Here is a 15,832-nt window from a genome sequence, read left to right on the forward strand (position 1 = left end):
TGAATGAAAAAAGAAGTCATTGCCATTTATGGTTTTTATTTACATTTTGACCGGAGTTCCTTGTTTGCCATTCACATGCCAGTTAGCTAACTTGCGCTGTGAAACACTGGTTCTTTGGTTCCGCCCGCTTAGCTTTAACTCAACCAATCAGATTATTTCTGCCTGGAGAGCAGTTCTGCCTCTGAGAGATGTTTGTAAAACTAAAACTCCAACATGCACACTGCTGTTGGGTGAAAGCCTTGTAACAACAGTTTTGGATGTTTTGGTTTCTTTACTTGTACTGAAAGTTTGCATGTCCGTGTCATTTGGTGATTCTGTAACTGTAGATTATTTGGAAAATTAGAATTCTGCTCTCTTTTCAGGTACCAGAAGGCCTAAGTTGTGGTCTGGCAACCAACTGGGAGAGAATGGCTGCAATGCAATGCAAGATGACAGGATATCGTAGATGCATAGAGGACTTCAGTGACTACAACTCTACTGTGGTCTGCCTCACCCGCTGTGTGACAGTTGAACTTGTGCTAAGCCCAGTAAAATAGTACAAAGCCCATACAGAAATACAAAAAGATCCATATATATCAAGTCTAATTATATATCATTACTATGCAACAGATTATAAATAAGGGGATTCCTGTAAAGCTCTGAGGGCCCTGGAAGACTGACAGCAGCCGCTGTGGCTCAGCAGGCGGGTTTTTTAGATCATCACCCCAAATTCCACAGAAAATTACTAGGGGGTAAACATTTTTGCTTGGTTGTTTTCTGTGTTTGCTAAAACAAGAGCCACTTTTGAAGGGCGTGGCCCGGGATGGCGTTCTAAAACTGTGGCAGGGAAGGGAAGAGAGAGATTTATTCATTTATTTTTTAGGATTCACCAAAACAGTGGGTAGAGTGCAGATACGTCAATATAAACATAGTAAAATGTCATAATAGCACGGAAAGGGATTGTGGCAGATGGCCTGAAAGTTAGAGAAGCGGGTTTGTGACTTGAATATTGTCGGTTCGAGTACTCGGGTCAGCTGGGTGAGGGAGGGCAGTGAGGGAGTAACTACTGGTCAGTAACTGCTGCCTAAGCACCCTTGAGCATGGCAGTGAATCCCAAGCCCTGCTTAGTGGCCAACAGCACACAGTGGCACTGGGCAGCTCCAGGTGTGAGTTTGTGAATCAACCTGATGTCACCAAATTACATGTTGGTGGCATGTAAAGTGTTAGAATTCCACGTTCCCAGCTCAGAACGGTTACATGAAATAGGCTCGGTATAAGCAGGAAGTAGTGTCACATTGAAGTAGTGTGATGGAAAGTAAGGGTGTTGTAGTTGGGTGGTGGATGGGTTAGGGTTATACGTTTGTCTTGAGTGCCGGCAAGTTCAATTCCCAGCTTGTATGAAGGACATTTCTAACATGAATGAAATTGAAATTTTTAGCGAAAGTTTTTCTTATTTAACCATGACCAAAGCCTTTCCCTAACCTTAACCAAGTTGTTTTAGTTGCCTAAACTTAACCGTTAGCCAACCTTTAGGTGAAATTGCCGTGTCCAATTTGTGCTGTTGCCATGGAATTACTGTCACAGAAATTTGTCACGTAATTTTCACATAATTCGCACATGTGTGTCATGTTGGTGTGAATGTGTGTAGCTACTCCCCCAGGCAGTTACTGTAAGTGAGCATGCGCTTTTACTCAACTTGTCAGCTTGTATAAGGTTAAAAGAAAGAATTTGAATAATTTATTTAAAAAAAAATACTGTTCACTGACAACTAAGCCTGGTTAAAATGGTCAAGAGAGACTGAAGTCCCATCACAGAAACTTTCCAAGGATCCAAAGGAAACCCATTCCCAACCCACTATAACATTTTCAAAACATGTGTGATTCTCAATCTGAAAAAAAGGCTGTTTTTCTAAATGTGACTTTTTTGACATGTAAGGTTTAGACCCGATTGCAGCAACACACTGTGACACACAGCTGAACGTACACAACAGACACTGGAGCCACAATGAGCCCCTAAATTAACACAACCCCCAACTTCACAGCCCATCACCCTCATTACCTCCACAATGTGCTTCTCATTTAGGGACCGTCCTCCACATGGGCTGCTGCAGGAGTGCTGAGAGAAAAGAAAGAGACGGAGAGAGAGGAAAGAGCTTGATTTATTTGAACAATCTGGTTGTAATGAAAGCAGTCAGGGTTTGCTGGGGGTGGAAAGATGGAGAGAGGGAGGAGAACAGAGCGGGGAGGAAAGAGTGAGGGGGGCGAAGTCCGACTGCAGACAGATTGTTGGACCTGATAATGGTTTAAACGGACCCTACAAGGCTTGCGTGTGTGTGTGTGTGTGTGTGTGTGTGTGTGTGTGTTTACGCACGCATGTGTGCATACTTGTGTGTATGTATCTAACATACCATATTACAACCATGGATGCCATATGCAACCCATTCCCAGTTGTGCTGCAGTATATCTTTCTATCAATGCTGACATACCTGTGTAAAATATAAGAGAGAACAAGAGAGAGAGAAGAGAGAGAGAGAGAGAGAGAGAGAGAGAGAGAGAGAGAGAGAAATGTTTACTACAGCTGCTCCCAGACAAAAAGCATGCTTTATGTCTTTTGGAGGTCGATGCGTTTTGGAGAGCAAATTCTGGCACCAAAGAACTGAGATGCCTGAGTAAAAAGTAAATAACATATTTCTTAGTGCCTTAAAATTTTTCATGCATGCTGTAAGCCTTTTGGCACTAACTTAAAATACAGATCTGCAGTCGTTTTCCTTAATGCATTTCCAATCTTTAAAGGGGAATTCTAAAGTTTTATGGACATGTTCCAGTGTCTACCTTGAATGTTTCCCATGATTCTAGATGTTTAATATACTGCTACAGAAGAAGTTTCCATAAAGATTTCATTGAGTCGTCTCAGGCTACACAATTTGTTGATGCCATGGGACTGACTTTTCCTTGATTTTGAGAGCTACTAACTTCTTGCTTAATAAAAACACAGGAACGTGTCCAGATCATTAATCAGTCTCAGGCATTGCAGTTTCATGTCCTTGATGTTGAGAGATAGTAACTCAACAAAAACACCCAAGAAAATTAGTGGGAAGTTGGAAAATGGCTATTTTTCCAAAATACCTATACCTAAAAGTCCATTATGGTGGAATTTCCCTTGAACACTGAAGAGGAACAGATTAAACTGCTTTTAACCTCACTGACAAAACGAATCACTTAAACAACTGAACTGAATCAAGAACACAAGCAGGCTCACTTTGTAGTTCTCTCCAAAATGGCTTCCCACACTGTGACTGACTGGGCCGGCTCCTCATGTTCCTTATTCTCATGAGAAAAACGCAGTGAACGAAGCTGTGGATGGCTCTTTTCCTGTCTGAAATGCAATACAAGGTTTAATTGAATTAGCTTTAATTGCCATTCATTTGCCCACGGAACCCAAAGGTCTCCTCTTACCCAGGGCTCATAATGACTTCCATGTTCTCCGAGGCAGAATCCAAAGCTAAATGAAAAGTATTTAACGCAGCAGAGGGACGCAGGGCCACCCCATCATTGGAATCTACTAGCCAGCACAAAACATTTCCCAAAGGTACTGGATGTGGATAAACGGAGGTTGGACCGGAGTTCTTGTGATCTTATGATCTGACTAATGGAAGAGACTTGTGATCTGGTGCAAAAATGTGACGAGTTTACATTGATGAACTGATGAAGAACGATGAGGAAGGGAGGACAGAAGAGTGAGGAATTTTAATGTTTCTGAGGTTAACATTTCTGAGGGAGGAATCATCAGAGAATCTTGGCCAATGAAAGCATCCCAGACTTCTTTACAATTAGTACATCTATCTGAAAAAATTCAGTTGAAGAACCCTGCTCTTTAATGAGGAGATTTTTGTCTTAGCAAGATTTATAGAAAATGCATGGCAACTAAGACAGAGAACACTGTATCCAACATAATAGGACATTTCTGTCATGGAAATTGAATGTTTTTGAAATGTTCTCCTTTTGAATTTGTGGAACTGTATATTATGGTTTGTCATGTGGCCATCCTGGCTGTTGTTGCTGTCTAGTGTCTTGTAAGCCCATATGGGCTGGGCACCACAAATGGTGCAGGACACTCAAATAAACACATCAATCAATCAATCAATCAGTACTTTTTTAAAAATTCTTGACTGTAGAGAAAAAAGAGGAGCAGGAGGAAGAAGAGCAACAACTAGAATAAGAACAAGAGCAGGATTGAGAATAAAGTCTGAGGATGACTGGAAGACCAAACTCAAGAATGAGAGCGTGGAGAAGAAGAAGAAGAAGAACCGAAGCAACAGGACCAGCAGAAGAAGAAGAAGCATGCAGGTAGACGATGGGAAGAGTTGCGCTGCAGCAGTGAACTCGGGGCCTCGGAGCAGCAGCTGAGGGTTTACTGGACTGGAGTGTTTTCTTGGGACGACAATAGGCGTCCTGGGCCAGGCAGGGTCATGTTGTCACAGGAGACGACAGGACTGGACAGAGCAGGGATTAAATCATTTTCTGGCCTTCACTGCGAAGCATAACAGACAACGCTAATAACACACACAGCGGTGGGCACACATGCATGTAAATCATATGCTTGCAAACATGCATACAATGTGCAGGGGCATAAATCATGCATACACATGTAAAGGCTCATTCATGCGTGTGCACATACACACAGAGACACACATCGACATGCAGACAGCACTTATAATATAAAAGCGCCATAATGCTCATGATGTATTTATGTATGACCAGTGTTATAGTTTCTTGCCAATGAACATATCATTGTTGCCGGGTGAAAACCTTGTAACTCCAAATTTTTTCATGTTTTAACTTCAATTGAAGGATTAGATGATTGAGAAAATTATACAACCCTTCGTCTTATGAAACCCTTTCCAAACCCATTGGACAAACAAAATAAATACATGGTGGTCAAGAAAAAAAACAACAAAAAATAAATAAATAAAGCTTGCAGGGACTTTCTTAGTCCCTGCAAAGTTGACACTTTGGAGATTTTCACCCAACAACAGCGATATGCACGTACACAAAGACGGACTCTTCTGTCATTCTCACTCATACATGCAGTTGTGGTTTTATGTTGTCGTTAAAATCAATTCACAGTCATGATTTGGGAGATTTAATCATGATATCTATTTATGACTCTATCTGTTGCACTAAAACCTCTCTCCATGTCCCTGCCTCCCTCCTCTTCTCAGCCTTGCTGCACAAAGCCATCTCTAAACACTCCACTGCTAGGGGGCTTGTTCCCCTTGACCTTTCACCTCTCAATGGGTGACCTTTGACCCCCCCCAGGAACGGGCTATGCCCTGTCTTTTTATGCCCACTTGTAGCAACAAGAGCGGGTGTGTTTGGAGTGTTTAGCTATTTTCAGTAACTCATTCCGGCCCCTTGTCAACTTTAATTTCTGGCTTGCCATCATTATTTTCCTTGCATCTCTCTGTCTGCTGCTTTTAATTTTCCCTCCCACTCCCTATTCCAGGCTGCCGCTTTTTATGAGACTGACTCTTCATTCTTTAAATTTTATTCACTCTGCTCTCAGGCTTTCAAAGCCTTTTCAACTACAGTGTGTTGTCAAGGAGACATCAAATGAACTTTGTATCACACTTATCCCTTTCTTACCTTTTCTTTTTTTTCAGTTTCTCACCAATGTCTGCCTCCCTGCCTGTCTGTCATGCCCCCCCTTTCTCCCTCTCTCTCTCTCTCTCTCTCTCTCTCTCTCTCCACCTCCCTCCCTGTCCGCAGGAAATGTCTGGAAAGCCTTTGGGCTGTTCTTCCCCTCTCCTCGTCAAATAGATACCAATTGTGTTATTGAATTGCCACCCCCGTAACAAGGGCCCTGTTTTATTAGTGTTTGTCAGGCCAGATGAGAAGCAGGTTTTGACTTGACCTGACAGGAAGGAAGAGGGGAGGGGGGGCAGAAGGATGAGGAGGAGGAAGGAGGAGAAAGAGGAGGAGCAGAGATATCAGAAATGTTGGGGGAAGAGAGGGTAGAAGGTATCTGGTTTGTATGCTGTTCACTGCAGTTAAAGCAATCAGCTGTTGACTTAAAATGGTCTTTCTGTCACATACTGGGCCCAAGCAGATTATAAACTCACAGACTATGGCCATGAATTCTACATTAAGGAAGAATGGGCAGTCCACACATCTTCAGGAGTCTATTAGATTCATAAGGATGATTTTTTAGGACTTTTAGAACACTTAATCTACCATTTTGCACACAGTGTAGTTGGGAATCTTTGCATATCCTTCTTAGATACACATACAGTATACATATGTTACTGTAAATGTTGGAAAATGGTAGTGGGACCATAACTGCAAACATTTCCCAACTTAAATCTAGTAAATGTGTATATTTCCCAGTTGAAAATGCTAGTCACAGTAACATGAGGGTTTCTCAGAGCCCTGTCACTAAATTTTGTTGTGGGTATGATGTACCATGAGGCCAAATTACCTCTTTGGATTAGTTTTTGTAGTAAACTGAGATCTGCAAGGTGTGGGGTATTCATTCAACATTACAACATCACAAGGTAAAGTTACCTAACCTTTTAGTTAAAGTTAATGCATCTTTATCCTCTACAGATAAGATTAATAATTTTATTTTTATTTATTTACCTTTATTTATGCAGGGTGGTCAATTGAGAGCGGGTTCCCTCTTTTACAATGACGCCCTGATACAATACAATAACAATGAAGCATCACAGAGAAAAAAAAACACAATATAACAATATATAGAAAATACATAAAGCCATACATATAACACAAAGCATCTTTGCAGATCAGTAGAAAGAGGAACACTCCACTGTTACCATATCATTCATTCAATAAAAGCTTAAAATGATTGAGTGAAACCATCTGTTTTAGTTTCAGCAATTCCTGCAGCCTGTTCCACTTGTCTGGTGCATAAGCTGGACATAAGTGGGACATCTTCACAGAGAAACCTGGTCATTCTCTCTCAATGGTAAATGTAGATATTTACAATTTTCCACATTCACCGTGTGAATGTCAAGGCAGGTTTGGGTTCAGTATCTTCCTTACAAAACATTTCTTTGACAAGGATGAACACACTGGCTAGCATGGGGATCAAACTTGTGACCTTACGGTTACAGGACGGCCTCCAAACACCAGCCACTTTGCAGACGGTGATGTAAAGAGACTGGAGAAGAGGAGAGGAGAGGAGAGGAGAGGAGAGGAGAGGAGAGGAGAGGAGAGGAGAGAAAGTGACAGCACAGTTAAACTTGAATGCATGCAGTCACAGTTCACCGATGCAGCAGTTCATTCCCATGGATTCCTGTCAGGTAGTTGTACGGACTTTGGATTTTCCACTGGGTTTTGAGATGGTGCAGACATCATAAGCCTTATTTGTTTTTTAATTTGGGGAGTATTATTTTCCAGTGTGGTTTCTGCAACTAAATACTGGACCTGCCTGTTCCAGATTCACTGTTTCCAACTGGAGACGGGACGGTTGCCTTTTCGTGGAGCTGGTGGTGGTGGGGAGAGCGGAGGTGAGGAGGAAAACGGAGCTTGAACGAGTGAGAAATTGCAAGATGCAGTGGAATATGGGGTTTGTTCATGAATCATAACTCAAAGGGGTGAAATGTGATCTTGTGAGCAGACGCTTCTGAACTTTACTTTGAGGACAACGAGGAGGAAATGTAAGATTTCATACTGGGTGGAGTGAGTCTCATGTCTCCAATATTTATCCAAAACCCATATTGCTCCCTACACTTTTATGGCCATTTTGTGCTCTTTTACATTTCCTTGTTAAATTTAAAGTTTTGTTTTTTATTCCTCCACTGAGCAAAAATGACTTTTTCCTGCACTAAATTCTCCCTACACTGCCTGAGTTGACTGAATGCAAATTTTGTGGTAACTTTTCCTGTACCTGTATATTAAACATCTAGAATAATGTAAAAGAAAAAAAAAATACATTTTGTGTTACTTTTCAAAGCAATATTTTTATTAGGAATATATATATTTATGATATGTAATAATTAAACATTATTTGTATAGCACGTTTCTAAAAACAAGGTTTACAAAGTGCTTTACATACAATAAAACACAAAGATAGTGATGTAAAAGTACCACAATTAAATAAAATATATTAATAGCAACACACATTTAAAATAAATTTGCTATGTTGAAAAGCAGCACAATGTATGCCCAAAACTAGTCTCACAGATGTGTTGAAGATGACATATTTTAAGAATATAGGCAATTCCCATTGTATATACATGACTTTTTTTTACATTTTACATCTGCACTTCTATCATCATGTTTGTCTACTTGGAGCTTGTTGATTGACAAACACCAAGTCCGTTTCCTTTCAGGCAGATAATTCCCCAAGAGCCTCTCAACAAACGAGTGACCTCCACTCTCAGTTCTTCCCCTTTATGAGTCTTTCCTCGTCAGACAAAAGACATTGTGTCCCACTCTACTGAATGACTGAGTGTGATGAAATGTTTAATCTTGTTAGTTTCTCCCCGAGGCCCCTCTGCTCGGACTTGGTCAGCAGGTGCAGGCCGGCGAGGGCATCGTGGTTTCACCTCGGAGACCAGACAGACAAGGCCAGCTATGCTCCCATTGTGAGAGAAACACACACGGAATACTTGCATGCACACACACACACACACACACACACACACACACACACACATACTGGCGCTCTCAGTATCTCTCAATGTTTTACCCTCTCTATCACTACGTTTCCAGCCAACTGTCAAGAGAATATTACGCAAACTTTTGAAATGTCAGCAAAAAATAAAATGTGAATTATCTACGTTTCCATCAGCTGAGTTGAGCTGAATAAACACACAGCACATTTTTCTAGTATTAAGAAGTGTTGATTTCTCAGTGATAATTATGTGGAGTTGATAAGTGTTGGTTGGAGACTTGTTTGTCCACTCATAGAGCCGATATGGCTCTGTGGCAGCTGTTCAAAACTATCTAAAAGAGTTTAATCACTTCTGAAAGGCGTGGACACTCACACAGTGTTGACCTTTACACTCTCAGAGTTAAATTAACGTTGATGATTTTGCTGTATAGGCCTCCCGAATGTCAAAAAAAAAAGAAAAACATCGATGAGAAAATGGAGTCTCACACACACACACACACACACACACACACACACACACACACACACACATACACACACAAGGGGATTACAGATTGCCTGTGGATCAGAAGTGGTGTGTGTGTGAATATTGAAAAGCTCACCGGTGGGAGATTGAATATTAAAGCTTAGTGTGGAGCCTGCTGAGTGGGGATATGAGAGAACCAGCCGGGCCCTGTCATGTGTTGGCGAGCTGTGTGTGTGTGTGTGTGTGTGTGTGTGTGTGTGTGTGTGTGTGTGCTGATTGCCTGCCTGGGAGAGATCAGCGAGGAAATGTCTGAAGTGTTGGAACAGGACATGGACCCACAGCGAAACAGATGTGTGTTTGAAGGAAGGGTGTGTGTGTGTGTGTGTGTGTGTGTGTATGGAGAGGAGGTGGATGGATGTGGATGCATGTGTTTTGGTAGGTTGGTGGATTTCAATGAGTTTATATTTGTTTGTGTGTGTGTGTTTGTTCAAATATTCAAAACATGCACTTGTACTGTTTCTTTTTCCTGTATGTGAGGCTCCGTTGTCCCTCTATCATGTGTGTGAATAAGTACTGGTTGACAAAATGTCTCTGCACAAGTGTCGCCAAGAAAAATGTCCTTTTCATTCATTAATTTATTTTATGTACATTTATTCTACTTGTCAATTCACGCGGTTCTTATACTGATCATACTTTGATTCTGTCTAAGGGAACAGGTCGGTTTTTGTGTTTGCATGATCTACCTTGTCAGCCTCACACAAACAAATGGAGTCAAATGACTAAAAGACAAAAACATATCAAGTGCAAATGTTTTGTTTTCGTTCTGGCAGACAGCCGAAAAAGCTCGTGACAGTCAGAGAAATTTAACAGGAAAAACAGAAGCCTGTTCCAACTAACTGAGGCTAAAACCACAACCTAATGTGATGGAATCTATTTATGGAAGAGCTTCATATGACTCAGGCTGGTTGGCAGCGAATGCAACGCAAACAATCCGGTGAGCATGAAGATGCATGCAGCAAATGTCCGGAACATTTAATCCACTTTCAATCAGAAACAGCATCGGTCTAAACAGATCCTTCCCTGAAGTCGCTGCCATGTATTCTCCGGTCTTTATTGTTCCACAGCTACTGTAAGTTGTTCTGTATTATTTCTTTTCAAATCTACTCTTTTCTAGGATATGAGTAATATGATTTGTCATCTTTGTCAGATATAGTTGAGTTAATAGGGCATTTCTTTGATGAACTTGAGCAATAAATTCTCACATGCAAACCAGTCAACACATTGGACCTTAATTGGCAGAGTATCAGAACTGTGGAACATTTTCTGTGCCACAATCCAAGAATAAATTAACACATCTAATGAAAACGTATAAATCTTCAAATAACAAATACACACGTCAAATAATGAAATGCCAACCATCCAGTAACAAATAATGAAAAACCATGTTATGAAACCTGCTGAATTCATTTGTAAATGATGTTTTGAGTAGATGGATTAGAGCACTAACAGAGAAAAACATAACGAGTGTTGCACAAGGCAAGCTAATCAAAAACATTGCTGCAATTGCACGTCCCATGATGCAATATCATATGATGTGGAGAGGACTGTTAAAGCTTACTGATCTGCCTCAACTCTGCCAAATATGAAACATAAGAAACTCTGAGTTTGACTCATATGCCTGTTTCTACCTCTGTCTCTCTCTCTGTCTGTCTGAGTTCCTCATCCCCTCTTTTTTTCTCTTTCTCTGAAACAGTCACTAGTAACCTTTACTGAACATTTCTAATATAAAGTGACCTTTGTCAACATCCCCAGGAGCTTATTGTTGTCTTTCTCCCTCTCTGTCACAGACTGATGTTTTAGTTATACATTATATCCTGCATTATACATCATAGCATTTTTCCAAGCTCACTGGAGAAACCTCAGTGAGTGGAGCCAAAGAACCAGAGCTTCTGGCTGTGAAGTAACATTAGACTGATGCCTACTAAATGCGAGAACATGTGGTATTATTTTGCAGGATCCGATATCCCCCATGTGGTGTTGTGAATTATGGGAAGTGTGTCAATACAGGCGACAAACATGGCAGCAAATCCACCAGCATCAGCAGCAAGGGAATAATCTTGTTTTGTTCACACTCATATAATCAACACTACTTCTGCCAAGCAAAGCTATATCTTCTGCAGTTTGTTCATGGTTGATTTTAAATTCATAAAAAAGATCCCGCACACCGCTCTTGCTCAGCATCACAATTTATTGATCACTAACGTTTCGGTCCCTCTGGACCTTCTTCAAGGGTATTTTGAGTATTATTCAATACTCTTGAGCAGTGTGCGGGATCTTCTTTTCTCAAGACTGAAGTGATACTTTCCAACGCACCTGCATCGGAGATAGTTGGATGTGCAAATATGTCTATGGAAAAATTCATTAAAAAAAATTATTTGGATTTCCAACAAATTAAACGTGAATGAAGCGGCAACAAGATGGCATTATTCTGCTTCTTCTGATATGAAGCATGAAAAAACCAAGGGTACGGGAAGAGCTAGCTAATGTTATGAAACTCATCACTCACTGGTTAGCCAATTAGCCTGATCAAGTTCAAACTAGCCGTAGGCTACTAGCCTACAGCTCTAGGTAAGCTAGTTAGCTAGCCTGCTAATCTTCCAAAAATGAATGCCATGGTCATGAATGAATGAAAAAACTCATTGCTATTTATATTTTTATTCATAATTTGACCCGAGTTCCTTCTTGGCCATTCAAGTTTACCAGTTGGCTAACTTGCACTCTGAAAAACGGTGGCTCTTTAGCTCCACCCACTTAGGTTTAACTCAGCCAATCAGATTATTTTTGCCTCCAGAGCAGCTGCCTCAGAGAAATGTTTGTATAACTAAAACTCCAGTCTGCCTGTTTCTCTCTGGTTCTTGCTCTCAATTCAATTTAATTCAATTCAGTTCAATTCAATTCATTTCTCTCTCTCTCTCTCTCTCTCTCTTTCTGTCTCTCTCTTTCTGAGGTATATAACCGGAGTGCTGAGTGACGGCCGGAGTTAAGAACGTGCGAATGCTATAGCAACCCTCCCAGCCTTCCCTCCCACCGCTGAGCTCAGTATCTCATAATGTTTAATCAAAACCATGCCCAGCACTTGCCCCCGACTTTCCACCGCAACTCCTCCGGTATTCTTAAACAGAAATTAAAGTAGTCCTTTTTTTCTCGTCGATCTTTTTTTTTTTCATCCAGTGGAAAGTTTACACAAAAGAGAGCCTTATCCCCGGAGCCTGCCTCTCTCCAGTCCAAATACCTGCAGGATGAAATCAAACCCCCTTTTGGGAATTGCGTAGGTCTCTCTCTCTCTCTCTCTCTCCCTCTCTCTCTCTGAGCTTGTCAGATCAATCTTGCTTTCCCGCTCCCCCGGAGAGGCTCAGGCATCATTCTCCGGGCGTCAGACTCGGCTGCAGGTCTTAATTAACGCGCTGGGGGTTTTTTGAGGGGGAGAAGGTTGCAGCGATGAAGGCTCTGCCAGGGAAAACACAGGAAGCTGGAACAGGTAAGACGCAGATCAGATGGATGGATGGATGGATGGTGCATTCCTGTCACATGACGCACGATGCTCAATCCAACTCTCTGGTATGCTTCTTTTCCAAGCTAACAAAATCGGACACAGATCCAGCAGATAGACGGTGAACGAGGAAATCAGAGAGCAAGAATGAAAACAGACACAGAAAACAGTGAGTGTCTCTAAAACCTAGACCGCACTGCCACTTGTCTGAGGACAGTCAGAGAAATGGAACATCAGAAAAAGAAGAGTCTGTTCCATCCAACAGAAGCTAAAACCACAAATATGTAGACAAACTTATCCAAAGCCTGTACTGGATACATCCGATGCTGAGCAGAGAAAACAGTATACCCACACGTTTGATTTTATTCCAAGGAAGCTTTTCTTGTGTAGTCGGATGCCAAAGACCCAACAGGACTGATGAAGACTCACGTTGGCTTGAAATGTTGCGTGTGGAACTTACTGGGAGCAAGACTCGCCATGTCATCATTTTGAGGATGGGGATTGAGGATTTAGACTGATAATGAGACCTAAACAGGGCAGCTCCCTGTGTGCAATGCGTAAATGTGAAAAAGGGCCGTACTGAAAGAGAGCAAACCCTCCTTGGATGAATAAAGGTGAAAACTAGATGGCACTCACATGTCAGATTTTCGCCAAAAGTTAATAATTTCTTCCATGCCACATTACTTATTTCACATTAGGAGATGCACATATTTTCATGACTGCACCTGAAATGGGACACAAGATCTGACTGTTCAAATTCTAGCCACTTTTAAGTATTTTTGGCCGATTATCTCAACACCACATGGAAAATCAGCTCTACCTGTTCAGTTGCCATTAGGACCGCTACCACTGGACCAAGTTTTGGAAAAATTGGCAGGGCGGTTATGTCTAAACTGTAAATAAGCTCTCCAGTTCCCTCACGTTGTTTGATTGGGCCAATAATGAAGGGTTTGCCTCTTCTTCTGTCCCGCTGATAGGCCACAAAGTTTGATGGTGTTATGTGCCTTTTATGTGTCTTTTTATGAGAAGCCACGCCCCCCTTTGGCCAATCGGTGTGAAAAGTTAATCGGTTGTTCCTTGCCCCATGGCCAAACTTTTCACAAAGTTTCATGGTGTTGCATGAATCTGTTCGGAAGTTACATGCCTTTTTTATGAGAAGCCGCGCCCACCGCCACGCTCCCCTTTTGGCCAAGCGGTGCGAAAGGTTAATCCGTGCTTCCTTGCCCCATGATCAAACTTTTCATAAAGTTTCATGCAAATCTGTTCAAAAGTTTTGGAGTTATCCTGCTAACAGACAAACAGACTCCGTTGGCGGAGGTAAAAAATAGCAAAAATGAGTGAGAGAGACAGTGGAAGAGTGAGCTAACTGAATAGGCCTATTGATGGAGTGAAGCTGTTTTCCACAGAGTGCTGCTACTGTAAATCTGAAGAGCAGCTAAGGCTGCTGGATTTAAGACTGAGCTGATTCAGTCCTGCCCAGTGATCCAAGGCTCTTGTCATAAATTGTACATCTGACTGAAGGTTTTATTCAGAAATGACGAAACAATTCCTGAATCTATTCCTGTTAAATTTATACCCCATAATCCAACACTCATATTGCTGTTTCCTTCAAGTTCATAACCATAAGTCTTGACGGTTTCTTTTTTTTTTTTTCTCAGGTTTTTTTCTCCATTTTTCCCTCCAAACCCTGTGGCAAACATTTGGAATTGGAGGGCTTTCTGTAAGTCAGGTCAAATGTATTCATAAAGAGCCTTTTAAAAAGAGAGAAAAAAAAAAAAGATTGCAAATTTTAAGATATGGGGCCCGAACTTGGGCTTGTGTGTGTGTGTGTGTGTTTGCGTCTGCAGTTTTATGCATAAAAATAAACAGCTCTCTTTAATGCCAGCCACTGTTAAAGCCTGAGGGGAGAGACATCATCTGTCTGTGATCTTAACTGAGAGAGAGAGAGAGAGAGACAGAGGGAGAGAGAGAGAGAGAGAGAGAGAGAGAGAGACAGAGGGAGGAGACGTCGCAAGACAACAAGAAGAAAGAACATGAAGGAGAGACAAGAAGACAAGTTTACTACATACAGTATTTTCCTAACCCAACTTTTCTATAGTTATTTATCTATCTATAGGTCAATTTCCATGACCAATATAGCTACTTTATATATAAGCATCCATCTTCAAATGTTAGAAGAATTGTTTGGTATTTAGCTGACTTGGCTCTCAAGCATTGTTGTTGTTCTTGTTGTTGTTCTTGTTCTGACTGTAATTATCACCTTTGGCTTATATAACTAGGAAATTTGCTATTAGGGTTATTACTGAATTTCCTCTTCTTCCTTCAAAGGAACCTAGATCTACTAGGGATGCTGAGCTTAACATTTAACACTTGAGTGGTGAAAAAAAGAAGATTTTAAATGAATTTACATGATGAAAAAATACAGCTAAGTATAATTTTCCAAAACTTAGAAAACATTTCCAGACTTGTAAAAACAGGAACTGTGCAAGAGAACCAATGAGAAAGAGAGAGGGCAATCAAGGTGGAGAGGGGTGAGGGGAAAGGGGAGAGAGAGCTAGCCTCCAAGTGTGTGTAAGTTTTCTTGTGTGTAGGTGTGTAGGTGTGTGTGTGTGCGTGTGTGTGCACGTGCGTGTGTTTGTGTGTGTGTGTGTGAGAAAAGTTCATGGCTTATTTACCAGGCACTGATTACAGAGGTGTGGATCGATTTCAATCTGAGAGACGAAGTCAAGTCCCAGTCAACCCTGTGAAGACAAACAGCCGGGTCACACGTCACATGACCCTGACAACCTGAATCAGACAGGCAGTGTGAGGGACAGCCCTCCCACCACCCCCCCACCCCCCCTACCCCCCTCTCCCCACGTCTCTGACAGGACCCCACACAAGGCCACCCACTTCAAAGCCTTCACGCCCCACACAAACACACATCCCCTCTCCCATTGGAGCCACTGTGTCCCAACGTGTTTTGGTATATTAAGTATGTGTGTTTATGTGTTGTGTGTGTCCATGTACATGTGTAGGTGTGTGTGTGTGTGTGTGCTTGTTGGGGGGGGGGGGGGAGACTGAAAGACCGTATGTATTTGTGTGTATGTATATGTTTGGGGGGGGGGGGGCTGTAGATGGTGACAGGAGTATTGGAACCCCATATTAGAGGTCTTATGAGTCCCACAACAGATCTTGGCGGCATGTTTCTTTTTCTTTTT

The sequence above is a fragment of the Centroberyx affinis genome, unplaced genomic scaffold, assembly GCF_046629955.1.
Source record: "Centroberyx affinis isolate AG114_WGS23_722 - 3 ecotype Tasmania unplaced genomic scaffold, CSIRO-AGI_Caff_v1 ptg001860l_1, whole genome shotgun sequence".
NCBI classification, from domain to species: domain Eukaryota; kingdom Metazoa; phylum Chordata; class Actinopteri; order Beryciformes; family Berycidae; genus Centroberyx; species Centroberyx affinis.